Here is a 23851-nt window from a genome sequence, read left to right as displayed (position 1 = left end):
TTGGTTATATGCAGGTGCTTTACTGAAGCATGCAGGAAATAGGGGTATCAGCAACCCAAATCTAGCTACATCGTCTTTGTCCAAAGTGCACATATTTATACAATTTCAGCTGTAGCAGTAATTACTATAACAACCTTATCAATATTGCTTCATTAATAAATCTTCATTGGCTTTATCAATATTGCTTCATGAGAGTTAGCTCATCCTTGTACGAACATGTACAAATCTTATCTCTGAGTGGGTATCTTGGAGACCCCAAGTACCAGTTCCTGTTACCATAAACATTCCAGCTTGCTAGACCATCCCTAATACCAAGCATTCTTGCAGCCTACTTTTACAGAATTTTAAGAAACATTTTCAGAGACATTTAACCCCATAGTAACACCTAGGGGAAAAAATATAGGGAAAGCTTTGAATGAGCATCAAGGAAAGGATGAATCCCCAGCAGACTGGTTGGAGAGACTGAGAAAAGACCTGCAGTTATATTCAGGCATAGACTGTGACACTGCAGCAGGGTACGTCCTTTTGAAGACACAATTTGTAGCTAAGTCCTGGGGGCACATTAGGAAGAAGCTGGAGAAATTAGAAGATTGGCAGGAGAGGGGGCTTTAGGAATTGTTAAGGGAAGCGCATAAATGGTATACAAGAAGGGAAGAGGAAAAGCAAAAGATGAAAGCATGGATTTTGATAGCAGCAGTCAAAGCAACACAGGCAGCTATGAAAACAGGGAAGCTCACAGGAAAGTTTAAACAACAGAAAAAGGTGGGTTCCACCTCTGGAGACACAAGACCTGTATGTTTTTCCTGTCACCAAAAAGGACATATGCAGAATTCCTGTCCTGCCTCAGGGGGTACAAGACGCACCTGTTTTTATTGTCACAAAAAGGGACATCTGCAGAAATCTTGTAAAAATAGACAACAGGACGTAAAAATAATTTAGGAAGATTGGGGGGGGGGGGGGGGGGGGGGGCGGGGGGGGGTCAGGGGCTCTATTTACTTAGGACCAAAACATCAGAAGAGCCCTTTCAAGTTCCTGTAATTAAGCATGTGCAAACAGAAACAGATAAAAAGTTTGAATTGAATGATTTGTTGTTCATACATGAGACTGATAATAATTTATTAGGAAGGGATCTAATAATAGCCTCAGGGATTAAAATAAAACCCTACGAAGGAAAATTCAGAATCTAGTCTCTAACCGAGAAAGATAAATTGGAGATTAGCAACACTGTGTGGTATTCTGGTGAAATAGGAAAGCTGAACATTCAGCCCATCAAAGTTGAAATAAAGAACATGAAAATTCCTATTCAAGTAAAACAATATCATTAGAAAGTCAGAAGGGATTGAAACCGGTAATTGAGAATTTAGTTAATCAAGGAATTTCAGAACCTTCTATGTCACCACATAATACCCCCATTTTGCCGGTAAATTAGCCTGATGGTAGCTACCAACTAGTTCAGGATCTCCGAGCAGTAAATCAAAGAACATGCTTCCAGTAGTAACCAATCCATACACATTACTAAGTCAAATACCCCCTAATTACACCTGGTACAGTGTAGTAGACTTAAAGGATGCCTTTTGGGCTTGTCCACTGGACGAGGGCAGTAGGGATTATTTTGCTTTTGAATGGGAAGACCCAGACACAGGCAGGAGAGAGCAGTTAAGGTGGGCTGTATTACCCCAAGGTTACACTGAGTCACCAAATCTTTTTGGAAGAGTGATAGAAAATTTTCTAAAGTCCTTTGAATTACCCAAAGGAATTAAGTTATTACAGTATGTTGATGATTTGCTGGTAGCAGGAGAAACTGAAGAAGAAACCAGAAGGGGTACTTTAAGCTTTTACATTTTTTAGGAGAAAATGGGCTGAAGATATCCAAGTCAAAATTACAGTTTGTGGAATCAGACGTACAGTACTTAGGTCATTGGATTTGTAAGGGGAAGAAAAAACTAGACCCCAAAAGAGTTTCAGGGATACTAAACATGGGACCCCCAAAGTCAAAAAGAGAAATAAGACAGTTCCTGGGTCTTCTGGAATACTGTAGGCAGTGGATAGAAGGGTTTAGTGGAAAAGTGAAATTTTGATATGAAAAATTAACCACAAATCACTTAAAATGGACTAAAAAAGACCAGAAAAGCTTTGAGCAAGTTAAAGAAGCCCCATTGCATAGACAAGTCTTTTCAATCATTTGTTAATATAGCTGATCAAATGGCTTATGGAGTATTGACCCATATTGCAAGATTGGGCGAAAAAACGTAAGATTTTAGGGTATTATTCCAGATTACTAGATCCAGTTAGTAAGGGCTGGCCAACATGCTTACAAGCTCTGGTAGCAACTCCTATGTTAGTGGAAGAAGCCCGAAAGGTAACCTTTGGGGCACCACTAGAAGTATACACCTGCCACAATATTAGGGAAATTCTTGCTCAGAAAGGTGAAAAATGGTTGACTGATAGCCTAATATTAAAATATGAGGCTATTTTGATAACCTACCCAGAACTGGAACTAAAAGTGACAAATGTACAAAGCCCTGCTCAGTTTCTCTACGGAGATCCAGGAGCGGGATTAATACATGACTGCATAGAAGTTATAGAATTACAAACAAAAGTACGCCCAGACGTAAGAGAACGAGAATTACAAACAGGAGATGAATTATTTATAGACAGATTATCTCAAGTAATAGACGGGAGGAGAAAATCTGGGTATGCCATAATTAGTGGAGAAGAACTGGAAGTAAAAGAATCCGGTCCTCTTAGCCATCCTGGTCAGCACAAGCCTGTGAGCTCTAGCCACTATCACCTGCATTGCAGTTATTGAGAGATGGGGAAGGGACTATTTATACAGACTCGAAATATGCCTTTGGAGTAGTGCATACCTTTGGAAAAATTTGGAACGAAAGGGTACTTATAAATATTCAAGGGAAGGAATTAATACATCAAGGATTAATAACTGAATAATTAATAATTACTATTATTATTATTTTTATTGTTAGATACTTGAAGCATTGAAGGGTCCAAAAAAGATAGCAGTAGTTCATGTAAAAGGCCACCAGAGGGGGAGAGATATTAAGACATGAGGAAATAATTTAGCTGATGAGGACGCAAAGAAAGCAGAACTGAAGGAGAACAGAAGTGTAATTATGACTTCCCAAGAAGCAGAAATACAAAATGAAACACCGTATTTTTCTTGGGCAGAAGTAGAAGCCATAAAGAAACTAGGAGTCACTCTTAAGGAAGGAAAATGGATTCTTCCTGATGGTAGGAATATGATACCAAAGCCTCTGGCCCGACAGATCCTTGACAATTTACATCAACAAACTCACTGGGGAACAAGGGCACTTTGTGATCAATTCCTAAAATTTTATGGGTGTATTAGAATATTAGAGATCAGAAAAAAAATTAGTAGGGGATGTTTAACTTGCTAAAAAATGAATAAAAGGTTGTTGAGGAGTCCTCTTTCTGGAGGCCGCCAGACAGCCTACAAGCCTTTTGAAAAGATTCAAGTTGATTTTACTGAACTACTCAGAGTGGGCTGATGGAAATATCTATTAGTTACAGTAGGTCAATTAACTCAGTGGGTGGAAGCATATCCTGCAGCTCTAGCTACAGCTCAAACAGTAGCAAAAATTTTGTTGGAACATATTATTCCAAGATTTGGATTAGTACAAGTTATTGATTCAGATCAGGGTACTCACTTCACTGCAGGGGTAATCAAAAGTTTAAGTCAAGCATTAGGAATCACTTAGGAATATCATACCCGATCCTGAAAGCTCCGGATGAGCTGAAAGCATGAATCAAATTATTAAACAGCAATTAACAAAATTAATGATAGAAACTAAATTGCCATGGACCAAGTGTCTTCCCTTAGCCCTGTTAATTATTAGAACTAAGCCCCACTCTGAAACAGGGATTTCACCGTATGCGATGTTATATGGACTGCCTTATCCTCAAGGCATGATGATGAATCCCTCACTAGTCAGGGACAAAACTGCCCCTCTCTTTTTTTTAAAAAAAAAACAATAAAAAAAATCAACCCAAATCTTTTCCTGGATTACTTTTCAAGAAGGGATATTTTTCCTTCACTCATGTTTTAACAAATGAGGCTTTACAATATTAATTTTCCCACTCTTTCACTTGAAATCCAAAGTCCATTGCTCTTGCATGTGGGATCTAAGCTGTTCAGCTGTCAACTGTGGTCTTGATACAGTTCACATCTACGTGCTCGCTCTTCTGCTCTTTGGGCTGTCTGCTTGTCTCTGCAGCTGTTGAGTTTCCATGTTCTTTGCTGGAAGCCACTTCTGCTTTGAACCTGTGAATACAAAAACTTACGCTTTCCTCCAAATTATTAATTGAAATTAATTTTAATCTTGCTTCTGAACTTTTGACCAGAACCAAAGAATTTTCTCTCAACTTTTCTTGAGTACTGTTAGAACAATACCTGATAACTGATGGAATTGGCTTTGTAACAGCCTTATTTAAAAAAGACTGTTCATAAAATTTGTAGTATATATAAATATATATAAGTTTTTTATGCTTTTTTCAAAAAATTTTGATATATAAGGTTTTTATACTTCTGAGGCATAGCCTTGGTTCCCCCCCATTTTTTTTGTAATTAAGTAAGGTATTTGGTTTTTTTTGTTATGACAATGAAAAACCATCAAAGTAAAACACTTGCACATGTATAAACATATAGGAAATAACACCTTTACAGCAATCAAAAACTTATTAAGAAGATGCATAATTAATATTATATGATATTAAACTTATCTGAATAATCTGTAATATGAATTGTTGAATATACTAAATATATACTCTCATCTCAGAGTCTGCCACAGCTGATAAATCAATGGAAGATTGGAAAAACATGTCCGGATAACAATTTTCCAAGCCCACTGTAAAATCCAGCTGCTTTATTAATTCACTAATTGCTAAGTCAAATTGACCTGAATATTGTTTTGATGCAGAAAACTTCTGGGTTTATTGGTAAATTCTCTATCCAGGTAAAGTCAAAGCTTCGCCAGGGCCTAGGCTTTAAACTGGAAAGATGCCTCTTAACTTATTTTTAAAACAAGGTTCTCAATGGTAGCAGCTATGAGATGCTTACAGCACAGCAAACTGTTAAAATGCATTTGTACAAAGCAAATGATCAGAAGCCTCAGGTACCAGACCAATTAAACCATTCAGCAGTTGGTTTAATCTGAAGCCTCTCCTATGGCAGCTGATCTTCAACAATGATACATCTTCTTAAAATTCTGGAAACACTGAAAAATAAGAAAGCTATAACAAACAAAAACTGCAGAGATTGCAACAACCCAATAGAACTCCCGGTGAAGTCAAGGGTGTCACAGACTGCATTCACTTCTATTCACAAGCAGGTGTTCATCAGCATTCTGTCACAGCTGTTAGTTGCAGTTATCTTCCTCTTCTCTAGGAAAATAACTATACTTTGCAGTTTAGACAAGTGTCTCCAATAAAACATAAAACAATTTAAATCAGACAATATTTAAACCTAAAAAAATTTAATTATAACAAAAGGAAATAACAAAACTTAACCTAAAAAGAATATCTAAGTTATAAAACTTAACTTAAAAACATTCAAGTCTAAACATAATAAAACTTGACTATTCTTAATTCTATTAACACTTAATCTATACTAAATAAAAACATAACTTAATCTTATTCTGTTACTACAATAAGCAGCTAAAAGTTTGATATATACCTTTTAAACACAATATAACAGTAACATGGATTCACTATAAAGATTATAAAAATGTAACAAATACATCACAATTCTATGTCATCTAGCTTTGAGAATAACCCACAATAACTGCAAATGTTACTAAAAATACTTATTTATAACCGGAATTTGCTTAGTATATGCTTAAATTGGTTAGGATTTTAAAGTGCAGTTTTTCTAGAGAAAAACCACAACAACACAGGATTTGGCAGGTTGCCATTCAGCTTTTGTAGCACTTTTCAGAAGCATCAAGTCCAATTTTTAAACTAAAATCCAAAATCCAAATTGGTATATATGCAGTTATATGTGTTTTATATAACAAAAGGACTCACACTGAAATTACCTTATTAAAATTGTAAAAAAAACCCAAGCAAATGGGTAATATATGGTTAACATAACTTTGAGATTACTGAAAACTGTATTGAATTAAATCCACAATACACTTATTCAAATGAAAGAAAGGTTAAAAATGAAAGGAACTGACGCTGCCCGCTGTGGCCCGTACCGCTTTAGGCTAGCTCTGCTCACTGGCCGCTTGCAGCGTCAGGAGTGGGGAACGGTCTGGGAGCCGTTTTCCCCAGACCGAACCTTCAGAGCCCTGGTGCCACTATAGGCTCTGCGGATCACGGCGTCGTGGGCTTCGGCGAAGAGATGGAGGAGACCCAGAGTCCAAGCAGCTTTCCAGGAAGAAGGGTTTATTAAAGGAAAGGGAACAGTGACGGGACAAGGGCTGGAAAGGTGCACAGGAACCCCAAGGCTCTGGGCAAGCAGCACTTCTGTGCGCCTCAATTTAAGGTGGGGAGGGTACAAACACAGGAACCAATCAGGGTATCTCAGGGGAGGAGTTGGGGGGAGGGCTTACAATGTTGGGGACCAATAGGAATCACATGTGGGAGGGGCGGCAATCACAATGCCAATGGGGCTTCGAGTGAGGGATGAATGACAGGGAAGGAGCTAGAACAAGAGGTGGGGTTTACATAGATTGATGGGGTTCAGGGGCAGGAACAGGGTGATAGACAAGGAAGGTTCAGGAAAAAGGGGAGGGGTTTACAAAACTGACAAGCGGGTAAAACCATTACAACCCATGGGGGGAATAACATCAGGAGCAAACCATTTAAATTAATAATCAGAACAAAATGAACAGGCAGCAACAAGGAACCTGTCATTAAATCCTTTTTCTGTAGGGTTAATCATATGATCTTTCAACTCAATTTTAAAAAAATGCATCTTGCAGAAATTAACTGTAACTACAGTAATAATACTTGTTGATCATTCCATATCATACAATATTATATTATCAGTAGATGTATAGAGAAGATAACATTTTCAAAACCTTCATGTATTGGGAATACTGAAACATAAGAAAAAATCTTTTAAATTTCTTGGGATGCATAAGTATCATCATTTTCTATGTTATTTTGTAAAAACAAAACTAGCAGATATCATTAGAAATACAACATCCATATATATTATATTATGCAACATTTTTAAACTTTTTGATCCATTTTTGAAGGCACTTCAATAGGAGCTCCTCTCTGAAGCTTAACTGACTGCAATCATTTGCAGATTAGTCAGTAATGCATCTTACAATGCTTTTGATTTTTGCCTTTCGGCTATTTTTCTGAAACCATTCCAGAGATACTGGACTTTGTATTGACACGTTCCATAACCCCGAGTCCATGTCTGTGGGAGGATTTGTAGACTGAAAGAACTGTGGATTAACACGGCTGTGCTCAGAAGACCAGTGATCCAGTGAATCTATCTGCTGCGGTGAAGCTGTTGTTTTTTCCAGTTGTTGTTGCTCTGCTGCAGCTGTATTGCAAAGCGAATTCAATTTTAAAAGTGTCGCTGCAGCGCTCGGTGCAGGCCGCGGCTCCGCTTGTCCACCTGCCTGTGCCCCGGCTCTGGGCTGGGCACAGAGGGATGGGACCACGCCCCCCTGTGACATCACCATGCCTCCCTGTGATGTCATGGGCGCCCCTGATGAGGGCTGGCCTGGGGGCGGTGCTGCAGGCGGGGTCTGGAGCTGCAGCGGTGGTTGCATCACTGTGACGTCACTTTGACTGACAGCTGTGGCTGCAGGCCCAGCCCTGGCAGGCGGGGCGCAGGGGCCGCCATGCCTGTGGAGGTCCCGGACCGCTCTGGGTCGGGCCGAACCCTCCCGAACCCTCCCAGGGGGGACAGGGCTGTCCCCTCCACCCCCCTGGGGCCGGAAAGGGACTCGGCTGCCGGCACGCAGGTGGCCAAGGAAGTTTCCCCTCCCTCTTCTGCCTGCAGCAGCACACCGAGCACTGGAACAGCTCCAAGAGAACTCAGACACTCTTGCAAAAGCTCCAAGCCCCCTTTTTGCAGATTCTGCCCGCGTTTTAGAATCACCTCCTCGCCTCTGTATAGTTGTTTTTCTGGGCTTTCAACAGGCTTAGACGTTCCCTTTGCTACGGTAAAATTCAGGAAGGCTGCCACAGACTTTACAGCGTGCGGGAACAAGGATTCCGCATCTGACTGGGACAAACCCTTCTGTTTTTCTGGAGCCATCGTGTCCCTTGCCTGAGTTTCAGAGTTCCATTTACTGGCCATGACTTCATAAGTCACTGCAGAAGCCATTAGAAGTTCAGTCGCTGCCTGGTCTCTAAGAGTGTTTTTTTCATATATTCTCACCTATATCTTCTCCCACAGGCTTGGGGTAAAAATTTTCTGTGAATCCACGTTCGGGAATTCTACCCATACCCAGGATAGAAGGCTTTTAAGCTCATCCATGGACACAGATCGGGTGCTCCTTTACCATAACTTCCAAGATAGCCAAAACCTCCCCCTCAGGTTTGGACATGTTTCCCATGTTTTCGCTCCCTTTTGATGGCTTACCTGACCTGAGGGTCAGCTTTCTCTCAGCTCCTCTATCTGTGATCCATTCCACAGCTCACAGATCTTAAAAACGAGATTCACTTAATAAATTATAAAAAGAATTTAATATAAACAAAAGACAATTAGGAGACAAAAGAAATAAAGCAAAGGGTTAAAACGGCCGGGTGCCCTGGCGCCTTGCCAGGAACACCCCTGGTATCTCAGGAATACCCTTTTTATACCATCTTTGCTGTGAGAGGTTAATGCATATTCAAGCATGTCCCCTCCCTGGTTCCACCTTCTTGGATCATGTTATTTTCTGCTGGTCAGCATAATTTTTGCTGGTTATCGTTCTTCTAGCTGGTCAGTATTATTTTGGAGTTTGGTTTCCTTTTTGCTGCAGATGGTCACTTGTTGATAACAGCCTGGGCCCCTCATCCTTTCCCTGAGGGCAGCTGGTCTTCATATCTTCTGCTGATAACAGTTTGGGTTCTATTGTTCTCCTGATAACAGCTTGGGCCCCAGTGTCCTTGCCCTCTGGGGTTTCCTTGCCTTGTACCTAGGAAATTCTTTTAAACTTAAGACTTGTTAGCATAGCTAAAAAGTATTTAATATATAATATTCATCTGCGAAAGCCAATATCACAATACAAATTTATAACAAACCCCTCCTCTTCTTTTTTTATAAATCATTTGGCTTGAGCAATAATACTTGTATTCTAGCTTCTAGCACTCGTTCATCTTTTTTTTTTTGTGACATTCCAGATGTAGCCAATTTTGAGTCTGTAGGCATTACTTCTATTTGCATGCCTTGCACTACTTTGGTGATTAGCCAAATTAAACAGGGGATTAAACAAGGAAGAAATATTAAACCAGCTGTAGCATTGCTACAAGGAGAAGAAACTTAGCTTCTTCTACTACTCTATCCCCGATATAGTATCCCACCAGTTAGTGGACATTACTGATTTTCATTTTTGGACTGGCACATGGGCCATTTTTCTGATTTCTTTGGCGATATCTAGAATGGCATTTTTATTGTCATTGAAAACAACAATCTTATGTATTAATTTTCTCACAGAACACCCCTTCTTTTAGCCAATAAATAGTCTAAAGCCAGCTCATTTTGATATATTGCCACTGTGGTTTTCATCACTGACTGGCTATTAATTCTATAGCTCCAGCTATTTCACTGGTTATGATTTCTACAACAACTTGGAGTTTCATAATGCAAAAATTGGGGTTTGATATCGCCAACTTCCATCTTGTGCCCAAGAATGTTTCTAATATGTGTTCAGGGGCTATTTCTCATCTCCCCATTTTTGAGGTGCTCAAACTATTCCCTTTTATTTCTTTTTAGGACCTCAAAAACCAACACCTCGAACTAATTTCTGTCTCGTCCTGACAAAAAGAAAAATCCTAGCTGAATCATTCTCAGAGTACAATTCCCCTTCCATTGCAAAGGGAGCTTTGGGTATGCCCTTTTCTCACATATCCCAAAATAAGACATCTGGTGCTTTCTAATAGTCATTTTTCTGTTGATTTATATTTCCCCAAAATTTGGCTATTTCCAGAGTAAGGATTTTTCCCTGTACTATTACACTGGAAGAATCTGGTTCTATTACTATGTACACAATTTTTTCTTTTACTTTCCTTTGGGTCTAATACTGAGTTGGTTTTTCTGGAACTTACTATGTACAAGTTTTATTACCAGCTTTATACTTTTTACTAGGAGTATTTCTCACTTCATGAAGAAGTTTTCTCCATTTAGTTGCTGTTTGAGCTTTGCTTACATGTCCTGATGTGAGGTTAATACAGGTCTAGGTTACTGTGTTGGCTTTATCTTTTCACTTACCATTTGCTCTCTTACCAAATCTTGGTTATTTCTCCTGGCAACAACTGTGAAGAAAATCCATCTTTTTCTCTTTTTTGGGCAATTGTTTTCTAATCTGTTGCTACTTGTTCCTAGATTTTCTGTAGTCTAATATTTTCCCTTTATTCATACAAGTACTTAATTTGGATGGGTTATAGCAGTGATTATCGATACTGGTGTGGGTAATAAGAAGCCCCGGTGTCATTCCATGTAAAGCTTTTGATAGCATTTGTAACATGGCTTTGCTGGTGTCCCAAAAGGGAGAAGGATAAGTGACAGAAGAAGGAATAATAGGGGTCCAGTATGGCTTACACCCCCACCCATCCTGCCTATGAGGTTGCAGCTCACAGCAGGTGTTTTATATTCTTCTCGGTGGCAAGTTGTAGTGGTCAGTCTGGTCTTGCCCCCTTATTTCCTTGTCACTTCCTCTTTTGTAATTTCCAAGCAAATTTCTTTTGACACCTTTTAACAGCAGTTTCCCACCGTTCCTCAGGTACTTCCCACTCAACACGCACTAGTAATTTCCCATCTGTAAAAAAAGTTATCATTTAAATTATCCTTAATAGATTTGACACCTAACACTTCCTGCAATGAGAGGCTTAACTTTGTGGACCACAATACCTATTATTCTCTAATTTAAACACTTATATTTAATCCAGATAGCATGCCCCGTATTGGTATGATTTAGACAATATATATGATGTGGCACTGATGGAAGTTGTGGTTCTCCCCCCTCCTTTATACAAATCACAGGCAAAAGTAAAAATATACGAGGATTTCTCAACCAAAACAGCCCCAGTCCTCCTGTTTGGAGTGGGAGTTTTCCTCCCCAAGGTGGATATCGAAAGTGTCCCAGAACTTATCCAGGCAGGACTTGAAACTACTGATACAGGCTTGGTCTTACTTCCCAGTTAGGCATGATTCTTAGCTCATTCCTTGGATCATTTAGATTGTTTCAGTTCATTACCGCCGGTCTCTGCTCAAGAGTACATTTGGTATTATCACTTGGTTTGGGTGTTACAGTCCAGTCCTCAGCTCTTTTGATCTTATTGGTGTGAATCCAACTTCACTCTTTGGTCCAGATTGCAGCTTCTCTGCCTTAATTATCAGTAGTACCTGAAAACAATTTCTTAATAACACAGGGAGAATGAAAACATCACATCAAAATTTTCCATCAGCGAAATTTAACAGTTAACATAGGAGCCAATCTCTTTCTGCGCGTTCAGATTAGTTAAACAAGAAAGTCTAGGTTAGTTTTGACTTCAAATAAATTACATTCATTACCTTTTTTACCTTTTGGTTACTATTTGCTTGTTTAGCTTCACAAACTTCTTTTATCGGTTTCTTAGAACAAACCCCTTCCTTTTAACAACGAGAGTAGAAGAAAGAAAGAGAAGAAAAAAAAATAAGTGAGAAAAAAAAAGATCCTATTTCAAGAAATTTAAACTCCTTGATGAGGTTTTCAGAACCTAACGAGCAAGACTATTTTTGCTTTGGTCTCATCATCTACCGGTCTGTTTCTCGGCTTTTGTTCCGTTCCTTTCCCATTCACAGCAGTTTTTTTCAGGCTCTCTCCCCCACTCCTGCTGCCGCAGCTCTGGGCCGAGCAGGCTGTTTCAGCCGCTCGCTCTGCAGGGGCCCACTTGCGTCCTTGCCAGTCACTTGCGTGCTGACCCTGGGGCAAAGCTCGTGTCTCCTCTTTCCCTGCTGTGCCGTCCCTTCACACACAGGACTGGCATTTTCAAACACACTCAGCTCCCGCCACAGCCGAGGGGCAGAGCCCGGAGTCCACAGCGCTCTGGTCTGCGGCTCCTCTGCTGGGCTAGCTTGCTCCTCAGCAGCAAACCTCACCCAGCACCGTTGCCGGGCCGGCGAGCACTGCCGGCACTTCGCACCCCTCGAGACCCTGGCACAGATAGGGCGGGTCCCGCTCCAGCAGCGCCACTCACGAACCGCGCTCTGCACCCTTCACATCGGGTGGGAGAGGACCGGGAACCGCCACACTGGGCCCTGCTGTTCGCCACTCACAGGGACCGGGTCCTGCTACAGCTGCTTTACGTAAAAGCAATAAAACAACACCTAAACCTAGCAACTCTTAACCCAGCGCTCCAGATGCTCCTAACATCTCCTATTTCGGGCACAATTCTCATCTCTAATCGCGCTTGAAAGTTTTTCTCCCCACAAGCCAGTGCTTACTCTTCAGAGCTAACAAGACACTTCTCGCTCTCTTTCTAAAAATCTTTACAACTCTTAATGAAAGAAAACGCAAACTCCTCTCTCTTTTTTCCTCTACCACTATCATCTTGCCACTCTTTACACCACATCCCTCCAGAATCTCCACTACACAAATTACTTTGCCTCAGAATCAACAACAAATTCTAACACCTCCTTTGGGGGACGCTCCCCAAAGCCATCAAAGGCACTAGACACAGAGACCAGTCAGCTAGCAAGCTACTAAACAAAACTTGCAATTTCTATTTCTACTTCCTTGAACAGATCTTCAGTCAAGCTAGAAATGAAGACACAGACATCATTCTTCTCTAAGTTTTTTTCTACAGGTACAAAGGAGTCTATCCTCATACAGCTGCTTAATGTGAATAATCTCTAGTGTAACTTTTCCCATGAAAAGATATGATCAGGTCTTTTATTCTTACAGGCATTTAGATACATTGACAAGTTTCTGACAATACCTTTATGTTTCAACAGTACTTGCAGCTTATATACTATGAACAGCCTATAGCAATAACTATTCTTACAATTGTTTTCAAACTCCTCTTTCACAAAATAAGACTCATCTCCAAAAACACATGTACTTATTAAAACAGACCAAGTTTAGAGTTTCCACAATTCTCTTCTCAATTCGAAACACCAACTATCTTAATTTTAATCTTTTAACTGGGTCCACTTCTGCTTCTGTAATAAGCACAGCTGCAAAACAACACAAATACTCCTAGAGACATATGCACTTTCTTGGCAAATTCAAAAGAACAAGAAATCATGGCAGTTCTGAGCCTGATCTTCAGCTAAACACACTATCGCAATAACTCCTTAGCAATCATCAGAGAGATGATCAGCATTTCATATTGTGAAAAGAGACAAAATAATTTTCAGCAGCAGTAAAAAGATTTACAACAATCCACAGGATTTTGCTTTTAGGCTGGCACCAGGTTCTGCTGTTAAGAATCATGGGCTGTGCCCATCAGCACGGAACACAACATTAGGATTAACAGCTCTAACACTTATTGACAACCTGATAAGTTTTCACCTCAAGGAGTGAGTACTATGCAAATTACTGTAACTTGCCTTTAAAATTAAAATCAACCACAAAATTCTACGATATTCACTAAAGTAAAGAAATTGGAAGGCATACTAAGAAATGGATTTGTTTCTCTACAAAATAAATATTGCAGTCATTCAAGAAAAAAACAAACAGAGCTCACTTCTTTTTCCATTTTCTCCCAGGATGCATACTCTTCCTGAAATCTCAAATTTTAAGCACTGACACAACTTATTGCTGCAGAAGGCCACAGCACCATCATACATGGAATTCTCTCAGAACCCGGTAAAACAAAGGCTTGCAACGTGCAGCTCCCTTGGTTTGGAGCTGATACCATACGTCAGTACTGCTCCATATCTCACTCACACATATGGCTAAGAAAAAGCTCTATGAGACAGTTTGACACCAGTCCTTACTCCCGAAATCACAGAACTTAATGTGCCCGAGGTCTCATAAGACCCCGGCATAGAAAACCTGGGTCCCAGAGAGACTCACCCAGCTCTATCACCATTGGGCATGTTCCTGGCCTGTTTCACAGCTTCAGGAGGTTCCAGGAGTCACTGAGAGCTCCTCCGATCCCCCTGTGCCTGGAGCAGGGAACCCGAACCAGCATCTGTGGTTCAATCCAGCCTGCCTGCAGCCACCTAAACACAGCTCTGCGGCTTGAGAGCTCCAAAGTAAGTTTAAACAATCCAGGGGCACCAAGACTTAGAAGGCCCCTGCCCTCACTTTACTCAAAAGGGATGGGCTGAACTCATCCCCTCAGGGTACCCTCCGTGCCCTGATCTTATCAGGGTCTGGCCGGACTCACCGCCGGCCGGAGCTCCAGGAGCTCCCTTGCACTCCTGAGGCTGACCTGCCACTCCATCTCAATAGCTCGGCAGGGAGTAGCTCTGGGAGCACCATCTCCCAGGAAAACCTTTCACCGCCGCTACAGTGGGGCAAAGAAAACTTCTAAAAAAACCCAAAAAAACCAAAAAACAAACAACTTCAAACACTGAATCACATACCAGCTCACCAAAGCGACCCCTCCCCCGCAAGCAGCTCTTGTTGCCCGGGGGGGAGGAAAGGCACAGAGGGAAGATCACCACTAAAGATAACCTTGGCTTTGCTCTGAGACCAGAGCTGCTATCCTGCTGAGAACAGATTTGATAAAATACCCCCGCGGTTCCTGGGCTACAAGCCCCAGTTCTGGTTTGCCACCCCGGGGCTCCAAGACGAGCTCACAGAGAGGAAGCGAATCCCTCCATGTGTCCCCACCGTGATCCAGTCCCTGTGGAAGCATTGACGCGTGTTCACTCTTACTCCAGCACAGCACAGAAAACCTTTCTTCTTTAGCAACACAATACAATTGCTCACCCTCACTCCAGCACAGCACAGAAAACCTTTCCTCTTTAGCAACACAATACAATTGCTCACCCTCACTCCAGCACAGCACAGAAAACCTTTCCTCTTTAGCAACACAATTGCTCACCCTCACTCCAGCACAGCACAGAAAACCTTTCCTCTTTAACAACACAATTCTAAAAAAAACCACCAAAATTTAACGCAACAATCACACCTATTTACGCATTCTCACATCTGTTCATTCAACTCCACCCAGTCACAGCAAGACAATAAGGTGCTCTTTACTTCCCTTGTTAATATCCGCCCATGGGCACTGTAATATGTCAAATATCTCAAGTTTCTTGGATTATTCCTCAATTTGGCAGTTTTAAGTCCAAATTTCTTGGATTTAATCCTCAACTTGACAAAGTTTTAGAGAATCCACGTTTTACTCTGTTTTCCCAGTGGATTGTGCCAGGAAAACCTTGGGCTCCCTTTCCCGAGGGGCTCACCCCTCCCCTGAGACCCAGTCCCAGTAACCCCGGGGGTGTCTTGCAACCCCCGCTTCCCGCTCCCCCAAAGATTACTTACAATCCGTCTTCTTCTTTGGGTCTTCGTGCACAAGAATTATGGAGCAAAAATACCGCGGTTTTTAGGGAGCTTTTATTTTCCCCTTTTCTTTGCTTTAATCCTCTCCTTCTTGTCCTCGGGATTTTGACCTGCAGCCGCTGGCCCACGCTAGAAGAAACAGAATGGGATCTGCTGAACTCAGCAGGGGCGCGCCTGTTTCCCCGTTCTGGATCTCCGGTGGTCCTAGAGGTGAGGTGCTTATCCCGGACGGAGCCCCCAAAAATTCTTAAAAACGAGATTCACTTAATAAATTATAAAAAGAATTTAATATAAACAAAAGACAATTAGGAGACAAAAGAAATAAAGCAAAGGGTTAAAACGGCCGGGTGCCCTGGTGGGTTACCAGGAACACACCTGGTATCTCAGGAGTGTCCTTTTTATCCCCTCTTTGCTGTGAGAGGTTAATGCATATTCAAGCATGTCCCCTCCCTGGTTCCACCTTCTTGGATCATGTTATTTTCTGCTGGTCAGCATAATTTTTGCTGGTCATCATTATTCTAGCTGGTCAGCATTATTTTGGAGTTTTGGTTTCCTTTTTGCTGCAGATGGTCACTTGTTGATAACAGTCTGGGCCCCTCATCCTTCCCCTGAGGGCAGCTGGTCTTCATATCTTCTGCTGATAACAGTTTGGGTTCTATTGTTCTCCTGATAACAGCTTGGGCCCCAGTGTCCTTGCCCTCTGGGGTTTCCTTGCCTTGTACCTAGGAAATTCTTTTAAACTTAAGACTTGTTAGCATAGCTAAAAAGTATTTAATATATAATATTCATCTGCGAAAGCCAATATCACAATACAAATTTATAACACAGACGTCTGGCTTGGCTTGTCCGCTCTCACCAGCACTGGGATTACTGAGATCTTCTGTTTCCCCTTTCCAGGGGATTTTCCAGCTTTTCCCTGTCTTCTCTTTTTTTTTTTTTTTTCCTCAACAGGAGCCTTCATTTTAAAGTGCCCCAAGTTTGGGAGCCATTTGTCTCATTAGGGACTTTTGGATTAGGTTCTTTTTCCCTTTGAACTGAAGATTGACAAGAGGGAGGCAGTTTTCTCTTGTTCGGTCTCAGTTGTTTATTCTTTTCTTATCAGCATTACAAGGTACAAGGAGCTATGTGCATTATGATAGAAAAGGGGTAAAATGGGTTTTACCATCCAAGGATATGTTACAACCATCACTAGAAATTTGAGAGAGTTAAGGGAAAAAGGCATTTTAGCTCAGACAACTCCCCTTGACTTTCTGATACATTCTATTCAACCAGGACAATATGTGTTGATAAAATGCTGGAAAGGGGAAAGTCTAGAACCTTGGTGGGAAGAATAATTTCTTGTTCTTTGACCACAGAAACCGCAGTTCAAACAGCAGAAAAAGGCTGGACTCATGCTACATGGATAAAAGGACCTATACCAAATAAAGATTGGAAAATTATTTTGACATCAGAAGACCTAAAAGTAAAATTGAAAAATAGTTAAAGTAGATTGAATCACTTTACTAAAGTCTGAAAAGTAAACAGTCTAAAATGAATTTGTAATTGATCAGCGCATGGCTGAGGAGAGTGCTTGGTGCCCATAGGCCATAGGTCATATGTGTTATATATTTGTATTGTGATATTGGCTTTCGCAGATGAATATTATATATTAAATACTTTTTAGCTATGCTAACAAGTCTTAAGTTTAAAAGAATTTCCTAGGTACAAGGCAAGGAAACCCCAGAGGGCAAGGACACTGGGGCCCAAGCTGTTATCAGGAGAACAATAGAACCCAAACTGTTATCAGCAGAAGATATGAAGCCCAGCTGCCCTCAGGGGAAGGATGAGGGGCCCAGACTATTATCAACAAGTGACCATCTGCAGCAAAAAGGAAACCAAAACTCCAAAATAATGCTGACCAGCTAGAATAATGATGACCAGCAAAAATTATGCTGACCAGCAGAAAATAACATGATCCAAGAAGGTGGAACCAGGGAGGGGACATGCTTGAATATGCATTAACCCCTCACAGCAAGGATGGTATAAAAAGGGTATTCCTGAGATACCAGGGGTGTTCCTGGCAAGGCGCCAGGGCACCCGGCCGTTTTAACCCTTTGCTTTATTTCTTTTGTCTCCTAATTGTCTTTTGTTTATATTAAATTCTTTTTATAATTTATTAAGTGAATCTCATTTTTAAGATATGGAAAATCCTTTTCAGCTATGGATTTCATGTAATCCTGCAATAATTTCAGTGTGCCATCCACATGTAGGAAGAATAACATGATTCCAGGATATCCAAGATATCCTTAGTGCAGAAAGATCAGAAACTGTCATCCCACAGAGAGTGGTTTCTTTGTCTCAGTTTTACAAGACAGGTGTCTGCTAGAGAGGGCAGGAGCTTCTCTTGGAATGAAAATGCAGACCCCTCCCTCCGAATTATTATAATTCTGAAATCAAGGGCTCTCAGGCAGAGATCTGGGGATAGGAATAACAGTTCTTTTCTAATATGTATAACAAGGCAAGCAAACAACAACTACAGCATTAACAACAAAACAGAACCAGGGACCCCGTGACAGCTTTCTCGGCTGAGATGGGATGGAGGAGAGGCTTTGTTTCACAAACCCCCTCGGGCAGTCAGTCCCGGTGCTCCTGCAGGGCTCTGAGGAACAGTCGGCTGGAACAGCAGGGATGAGCTGAGATCCCAGGTCAGTGGCTGAGGTGGAACAGCAGCTCAGTGGTGGTGGCTGGCACTGCCACACATCCCAGCAGGACAGGGGGTTGCGAGGCCACCAATGAAGAGGGGAAAAGGAGAAGAAAAAGCCGCAGCTCCGTCTGGGTGATGGCAAAATTTCCTTCTCTCTACCACAACAGCTCTGCGCACTCAAAGTGTCCTTCTCTGAAGCTGAAGAAGCCACCAAACTGTTCCCACCCTCCTTTTCTCCTGCCCCCTTCCCCCCCGGCCCAGACGAACTTTTTGTGTTTTCTTGAGCACTCACCAAGTACTCACAGTCAGGTTTTCCCTCATCTAATGGGTAAAAATTCCACAGGTGAGCTAGAACTAAAAGGAGGACACCTAACCCCCAACATTTATTTCAACAGGGTTGCAGCAAACATGGTCATAAGTGTGCTCCTTATTGTATAGTAAAATGTGAGCCGTGTGAAGCGATAAGAATTAAAAGGATAAGACAACGACATTGGTATAGGACAGCTGTACCCTGGGACCAAAGAGATGTAGCTTTTGTAATCAGTTGTATACAGTATTTTAGCATGGTGGAGCAAGACTTTAGACTGGGAAATTTGGCTTCAGCACAAGTCAGCATCAATACTCGCTTGCAGCAATTTATAATAGAAGATCAAGCACAAAGAGTACTTGTTTATTTAGCATATCACACAGAATGAATAGTAGCTTTAAGGACACTACAAGAGCAACAAAGAGTAATACAAGTGAGATGTGGATACAATAAGATCTCTTTTAATAATTAATCAGTAAGAGTTTGTGTTTTATGATGAAATTAATTTTAAACTGTTAGAGAAACTAGGCATTTCAGATTGGCTGCTGACAGCAACTCCATTAAATCCAGAAGCAGAACAAGACCGGTGGAAAGGAATTTGACACTTTTTGGGTCTGTGGGAACAATCTAGACGAATTGAAAATCTTCTAAGACACCCTCAGGGAATAACATTAATAGATTCTGTTGGCAAATTACAACTCCAAAGAAAGAAACTAGTAATGCTTATTACTAAAAAGGTACTGGAACAAATAACACTCTGGGGTTGTACTAAGCATGGATTAGAGCATCACCCATGGATTCATGTTATTTGTAATATTTGCCTTAATTCATGGTGGAGAGTAACTAAAGCAAATGAAAGAGAAAGACAATTGATATGTTAAACTTGCTTATATCATGTGCATGAACAGTTAACTTTAGGAAGCTTTTTTAGCGATTTTTTAGGAACATGTTTGAGATATGAAGATGGATCTTTATAAGCAGTCCTTCGATTAATAGAGAACTTTGACCAATGAATCCTTGCTGTATTAGCTTTTGAACAGTTAAGAGAGAGAACAATTCATAATATTATAAACCAGAGTATCATAATTAACAACTGCTGTGGAGATTTGTGTACCGTGCCATAGTCACATTTCTGATAAAAATTGGCATCGTGAATGTACCTACTGGTGGTGATGAAGACATAACAATCACCCCAACATCCAGAAAAGAAGATACCCCACCAATTGGGTTGTAAATTGAAGTTGTGGTTGGCACATCTCTGGAACATTAATAGTTTAATAAATTTGATTTATACAGGTAAGTTTTAGTTTTAAAAGCAAATTAAAGCATAAAAAGTAGCAGGCTAGCCCAAAAGGAGAGATAAGTCTATGCTGCAAAATCTGTGCCATTCTTGAATCAAACTTAAATGCTTGATTTGGTTAAAACGGCTCATGCAAATATAATGAGACCAAAGGTACCAGTGAAATGGAACATGCCAATGACTAGATCCCAGTATCTAATCTTTGCTACCAAGAAGACTGGCACCTCGGCCATTAGCCGCAACCTGAGGGGCCTTGAGGAAGGTAGAAAGTTAAAACTCCTGAAGATTACTTCCACCTTTGGTGATGGGCCAAAGCTGTAAGACTGAGTGAGACAGAAACCATGAAGCAGCACATAGACCAACCATGAGAGAGCAAACTATGCAAAAACAAAATATCAGTAACTCTGATCCATGTGACAAATGCAATCAATCTATGTGGATCACAGGTAAGATGGAGTCTGTGTTTGTAGCACATCCATATGTTAACGTGGCCTGTTACAATCACAAGAATTTTCTTGATATTTGTGTTAAGAACAGAAAAATGCATTGGGTAGGGAAAAACTTGGGATTTAATGGACAAGTTCCTCATCCTTATAATGATCAAATCTGTCCTCAATATGAAAAATTGTTTTGAGAAAGACAAAAATGGAAATGAGCCAAATATAAATACAGCATCAAAAGAGAAAAAAGAAGAAAAACAAAGAGAAATAAAGAAAAGTTTGAAAAAGATTCCAGGGAAAGAATCAGAAGAACTGAATAAATTGTATGAACAGTTAAAACAGCAGTATAGGGACTGGGACTTGCCAACTGCAACTAAAAGCCTTTTTGTAGATCTGATGCAAGAAATTGCCACAGAACTAGGACTATCCAAATGCTGGATTTGTGGGGGGCACAGAAGGACTGAAAGATGGCCATGGAGAGGTGAGAATTTAGCTCCAGAGCAATTTTAAAAATGGAACCATACTCAAATCTCCAAGACATTAAAACGACCTGGGGGATGGATTTTGAGTCATCAAGTAATTGGGACAGTTTGTATAACTCGAGAAATAAAGAAATACAATGAGGTGGTAGGATATACCCCTTGTACATCTACCCTAGTAGTAAATTCAGATAAGAATACAAAAACCTGGCAACCAAAACCTCCTGCTGGATATTGGGGAATAATAAAAGAAACTAATTGCAAGTGAGATAACCATGTTGATTTGTGTTGGTATAAAAGTCCTGGCGCTAACCTGTACCAATCCATAAGTCACCTAAAATTCTATTGGGAACAACCAGGTACAACAAGTAATAAATGGAAAGTCCCTGATGGAATATATTGGATTTGTGGGCAAAGAACATACAGTGAATTACACCAAAAGTGGAAAGGAACCTGTACCTTAGGAGTTATACAACCCTTCTTCTTTGTTATACCGAGGTCCAGGAGCAATATGTTAGGAACACTACTTTACAAAACATTAGAAAGGAATAAAAGGGACTTGAACTTTGACTTCCCAAGAGCAGGATGAAAACAGAAATGGGGTGAGGACAAAAGGCCTTCAGAGAGAATCATAGCATATTATGACCCAGCCACTTGGGCCGAGGATGGATCTTGGGGATATAGAACCCAAATTTATTTAGTGAATCAGTTAATAAGGGTACATGCAGTAGTTGAAGTAGTTTCAAACCATACGTCTACTGCCTTAAAGTTGCTGGCCAAGCAGCATTTGCAAATGCGAGCATTTGTATATCAAAACAGAATTGCCCCAGACTACCTGTTAGCTGAAGAAGAGGGAGTTTGTGGAAGATTTTAACAAGTCTGAATGTTGTGTGGAAATAGATGATCATGGAGAAGCCATGATGAAAATTGCTGAAGAAATTAAAAGAGTAGCACATGTACCAGTTCAGAAATGGAATTCTATTCTGAAGACTGACTGGTGGGATAACCTTTTTGGAGGTACTTGGTGGAAATAACTAGGATTTATGATATTGTGTTCTACATTAGGATTATTGTTTCTACCTTGTATGATTCCATGCCTTTATTAGACTAATCATTCAGTAATCCAAGGAATGCAAGTTACTGCCATAACCACTGATCCAGAATCAGCAGAAAAAGTGAAGCCAAACTCTTTGATGATATTAAAAGCAAAATCTACAGGCACTCAAAAGAAAAGTAAAAATATGTTAACTGAACAAAAAGAAACGATAATAGCTCAAGAGATGTTAACCAAATTTGAAAGAGAGTGTAAAAAGCTTGATGCAGCATGAGAAATGTTAGAAAAAATTGAAATGGAAATAAGGACAACACAAGAAACAGGATTAAGAATATAAAGGAATACTAAAATTCAGAAGCATGTATCAATGTGATCAAAAAGAGAAATGAGGGATTGTAATAAATTGAATTGATTTGCGCTAACTAAATTGTAACTATTTGGAAAGTTATTATTAGAAACAATCAAGAAAATTACTGTTACAAAGCAGATGTACCCCTTTACAGATGTTACATGTCAAAATTGAGGTACAGTGTGTAGTTTGGAAGATAAGCGGTGTCTCAAGACTAAAACAGCCTTGAGGTAGACTTACATAACACAAAGCTTAGTACGTATGCACAAACCTGTAAGGTTATCCAAAGGACAACGAGGAAGAGGAGAAGCCTTCGCCAAAAGATCACCAAAAGAAGCCTGAAGACCCCCCTAACAAGTGCAAGCCTAAGTGAGGCATGCGCCGTGAAGAAAAGTGACATAAAGTCAGAAAAGTTGAAAATAGGAGGAAACTTACGGGAAACATTAATGAATATGTATAAGCATACAGTATGTAAGTTTAGCTTGAAGTGCTTTGTTTTGTACGTGAAGTAGGGTAACAAGCCCTCCCTGTACCCTGGTCAATTTTGCTTATGCCTTAACCATACTTAATTACTGGCCAACTATATATTCATATACACAGACAGATATCTGAATATATTACTAAATTGTACTCTTTTGCTATATTCTATTTTTTCTATCAAATGGTTATTCACTAAATTGTACTCTTTTACTAAATTGTATTCCTTTCTATATCACATTGCTATTTACTATTTTTGTATCCAATTTATTAAAGTGTTCTATTAATTAACTAGACCTAGTTGTCTGAAATTTGAAAGTCATATATAACATCCTCATTCTCTTTCCATCTGAGGCTTGACTCTTTCTTTTACTGACTTTGATGTTTCATGTTGTTTCTTTACATGTCGATTGCTCTGTCTTTTCTCTCTCTGCAGAGAGGATTAAAGTCTGCATGTCTCAACTGTGTAGTGAAAGGGTTAAATCTGCCCCAAGGCGCGGCAGGCAGTCACAGTGTCGGATTTCAGGCCGGCAGCCGCTGGGAGGGAGGGGACGGTCTTCGGCCTGGAGCCGTCAGTTCCGGCCCGGGAGGGAGGGGGAGAGGTGTCGGCGAGGGCTTGGTCCGGCCCAGCTTGGGGCCCGGAGCCTCCTGGGAGTGAGCTTCGGCCACCCCGCCAGAACGGGACCCGAAGGGCTTCCCGGGAGAAGCCAGCACCGCAGCACAGGCTGACCCAGCCTGGGCGGGGTTGGCCTGAAGACTCCATCCGCCCCCCAGGAGCTTCTGGGGACCAGCCTGGCCCTGCCCAGCCCAGGCCGCACGGGCTGCGGGGGAGTGTGCCAGCCGCCCCAGAGTTTTGCTACCTTTCAAGGCCGGACGGAAAGAGAAAGAAGTTCCCGGGCTAGAGTTTTTAAGATACGGAATTCACAAAGGTGGACTTACTTTTCAGTAGTGCAAAATGCTGTCAGTTCTCAGAACTGGCTAGCTATTGGCTTGATCTCAGGCACAGAAAAAACTCTCAGCAGTCTTTCTCAGAGAAATCACTTCCGTGTTTCCCTCTTCTTTCTCTAAATGCCAAACTAACCAGACGGGATTAACCCCTTTGGTTGTCTGAC

At 40.9% G+C, this 23851-nt stretch overlaps 1 long non-coding RNA gene across 1 annotated transcript; it reads right to left on the bottom strand.

Annotated features, from left to right (window-relative positions):
• Positions 1-23805, bottom strand: LOC147652056 (uncharacterized). Its single transcript, XR_015288929.1, has 3 exons — positions 23679-23805; positions 15633-15779; positions 1-11800 (listed from the first exon to the last, which is right to left on the bottom strand). It is a non-coding gene; the product is annotated as an uncharacterized LOC147652056 (long non-coding RNA).
• Positions 23806-23851: the final 46 nt, after the last annotated feature.

Source organism: Cyanistes caeruleus, chromosome 7 (assembly GCF_971803275.1).
Source record: "Cyanistes caeruleus chromosome 7, bCyaCae1.hap1.1, whole genome shotgun sequence".
Taxonomy (NCBI): domain Eukaryota; kingdom Metazoa; phylum Chordata; class Aves; order Passeriformes; family Paridae; genus Cyanistes; species Cyanistes caeruleus.
The sequence above is the reverse complement of the archived record's forward strand: the minus strand, read 5'-3'. Positions and strand labels throughout refer to the sequence as shown.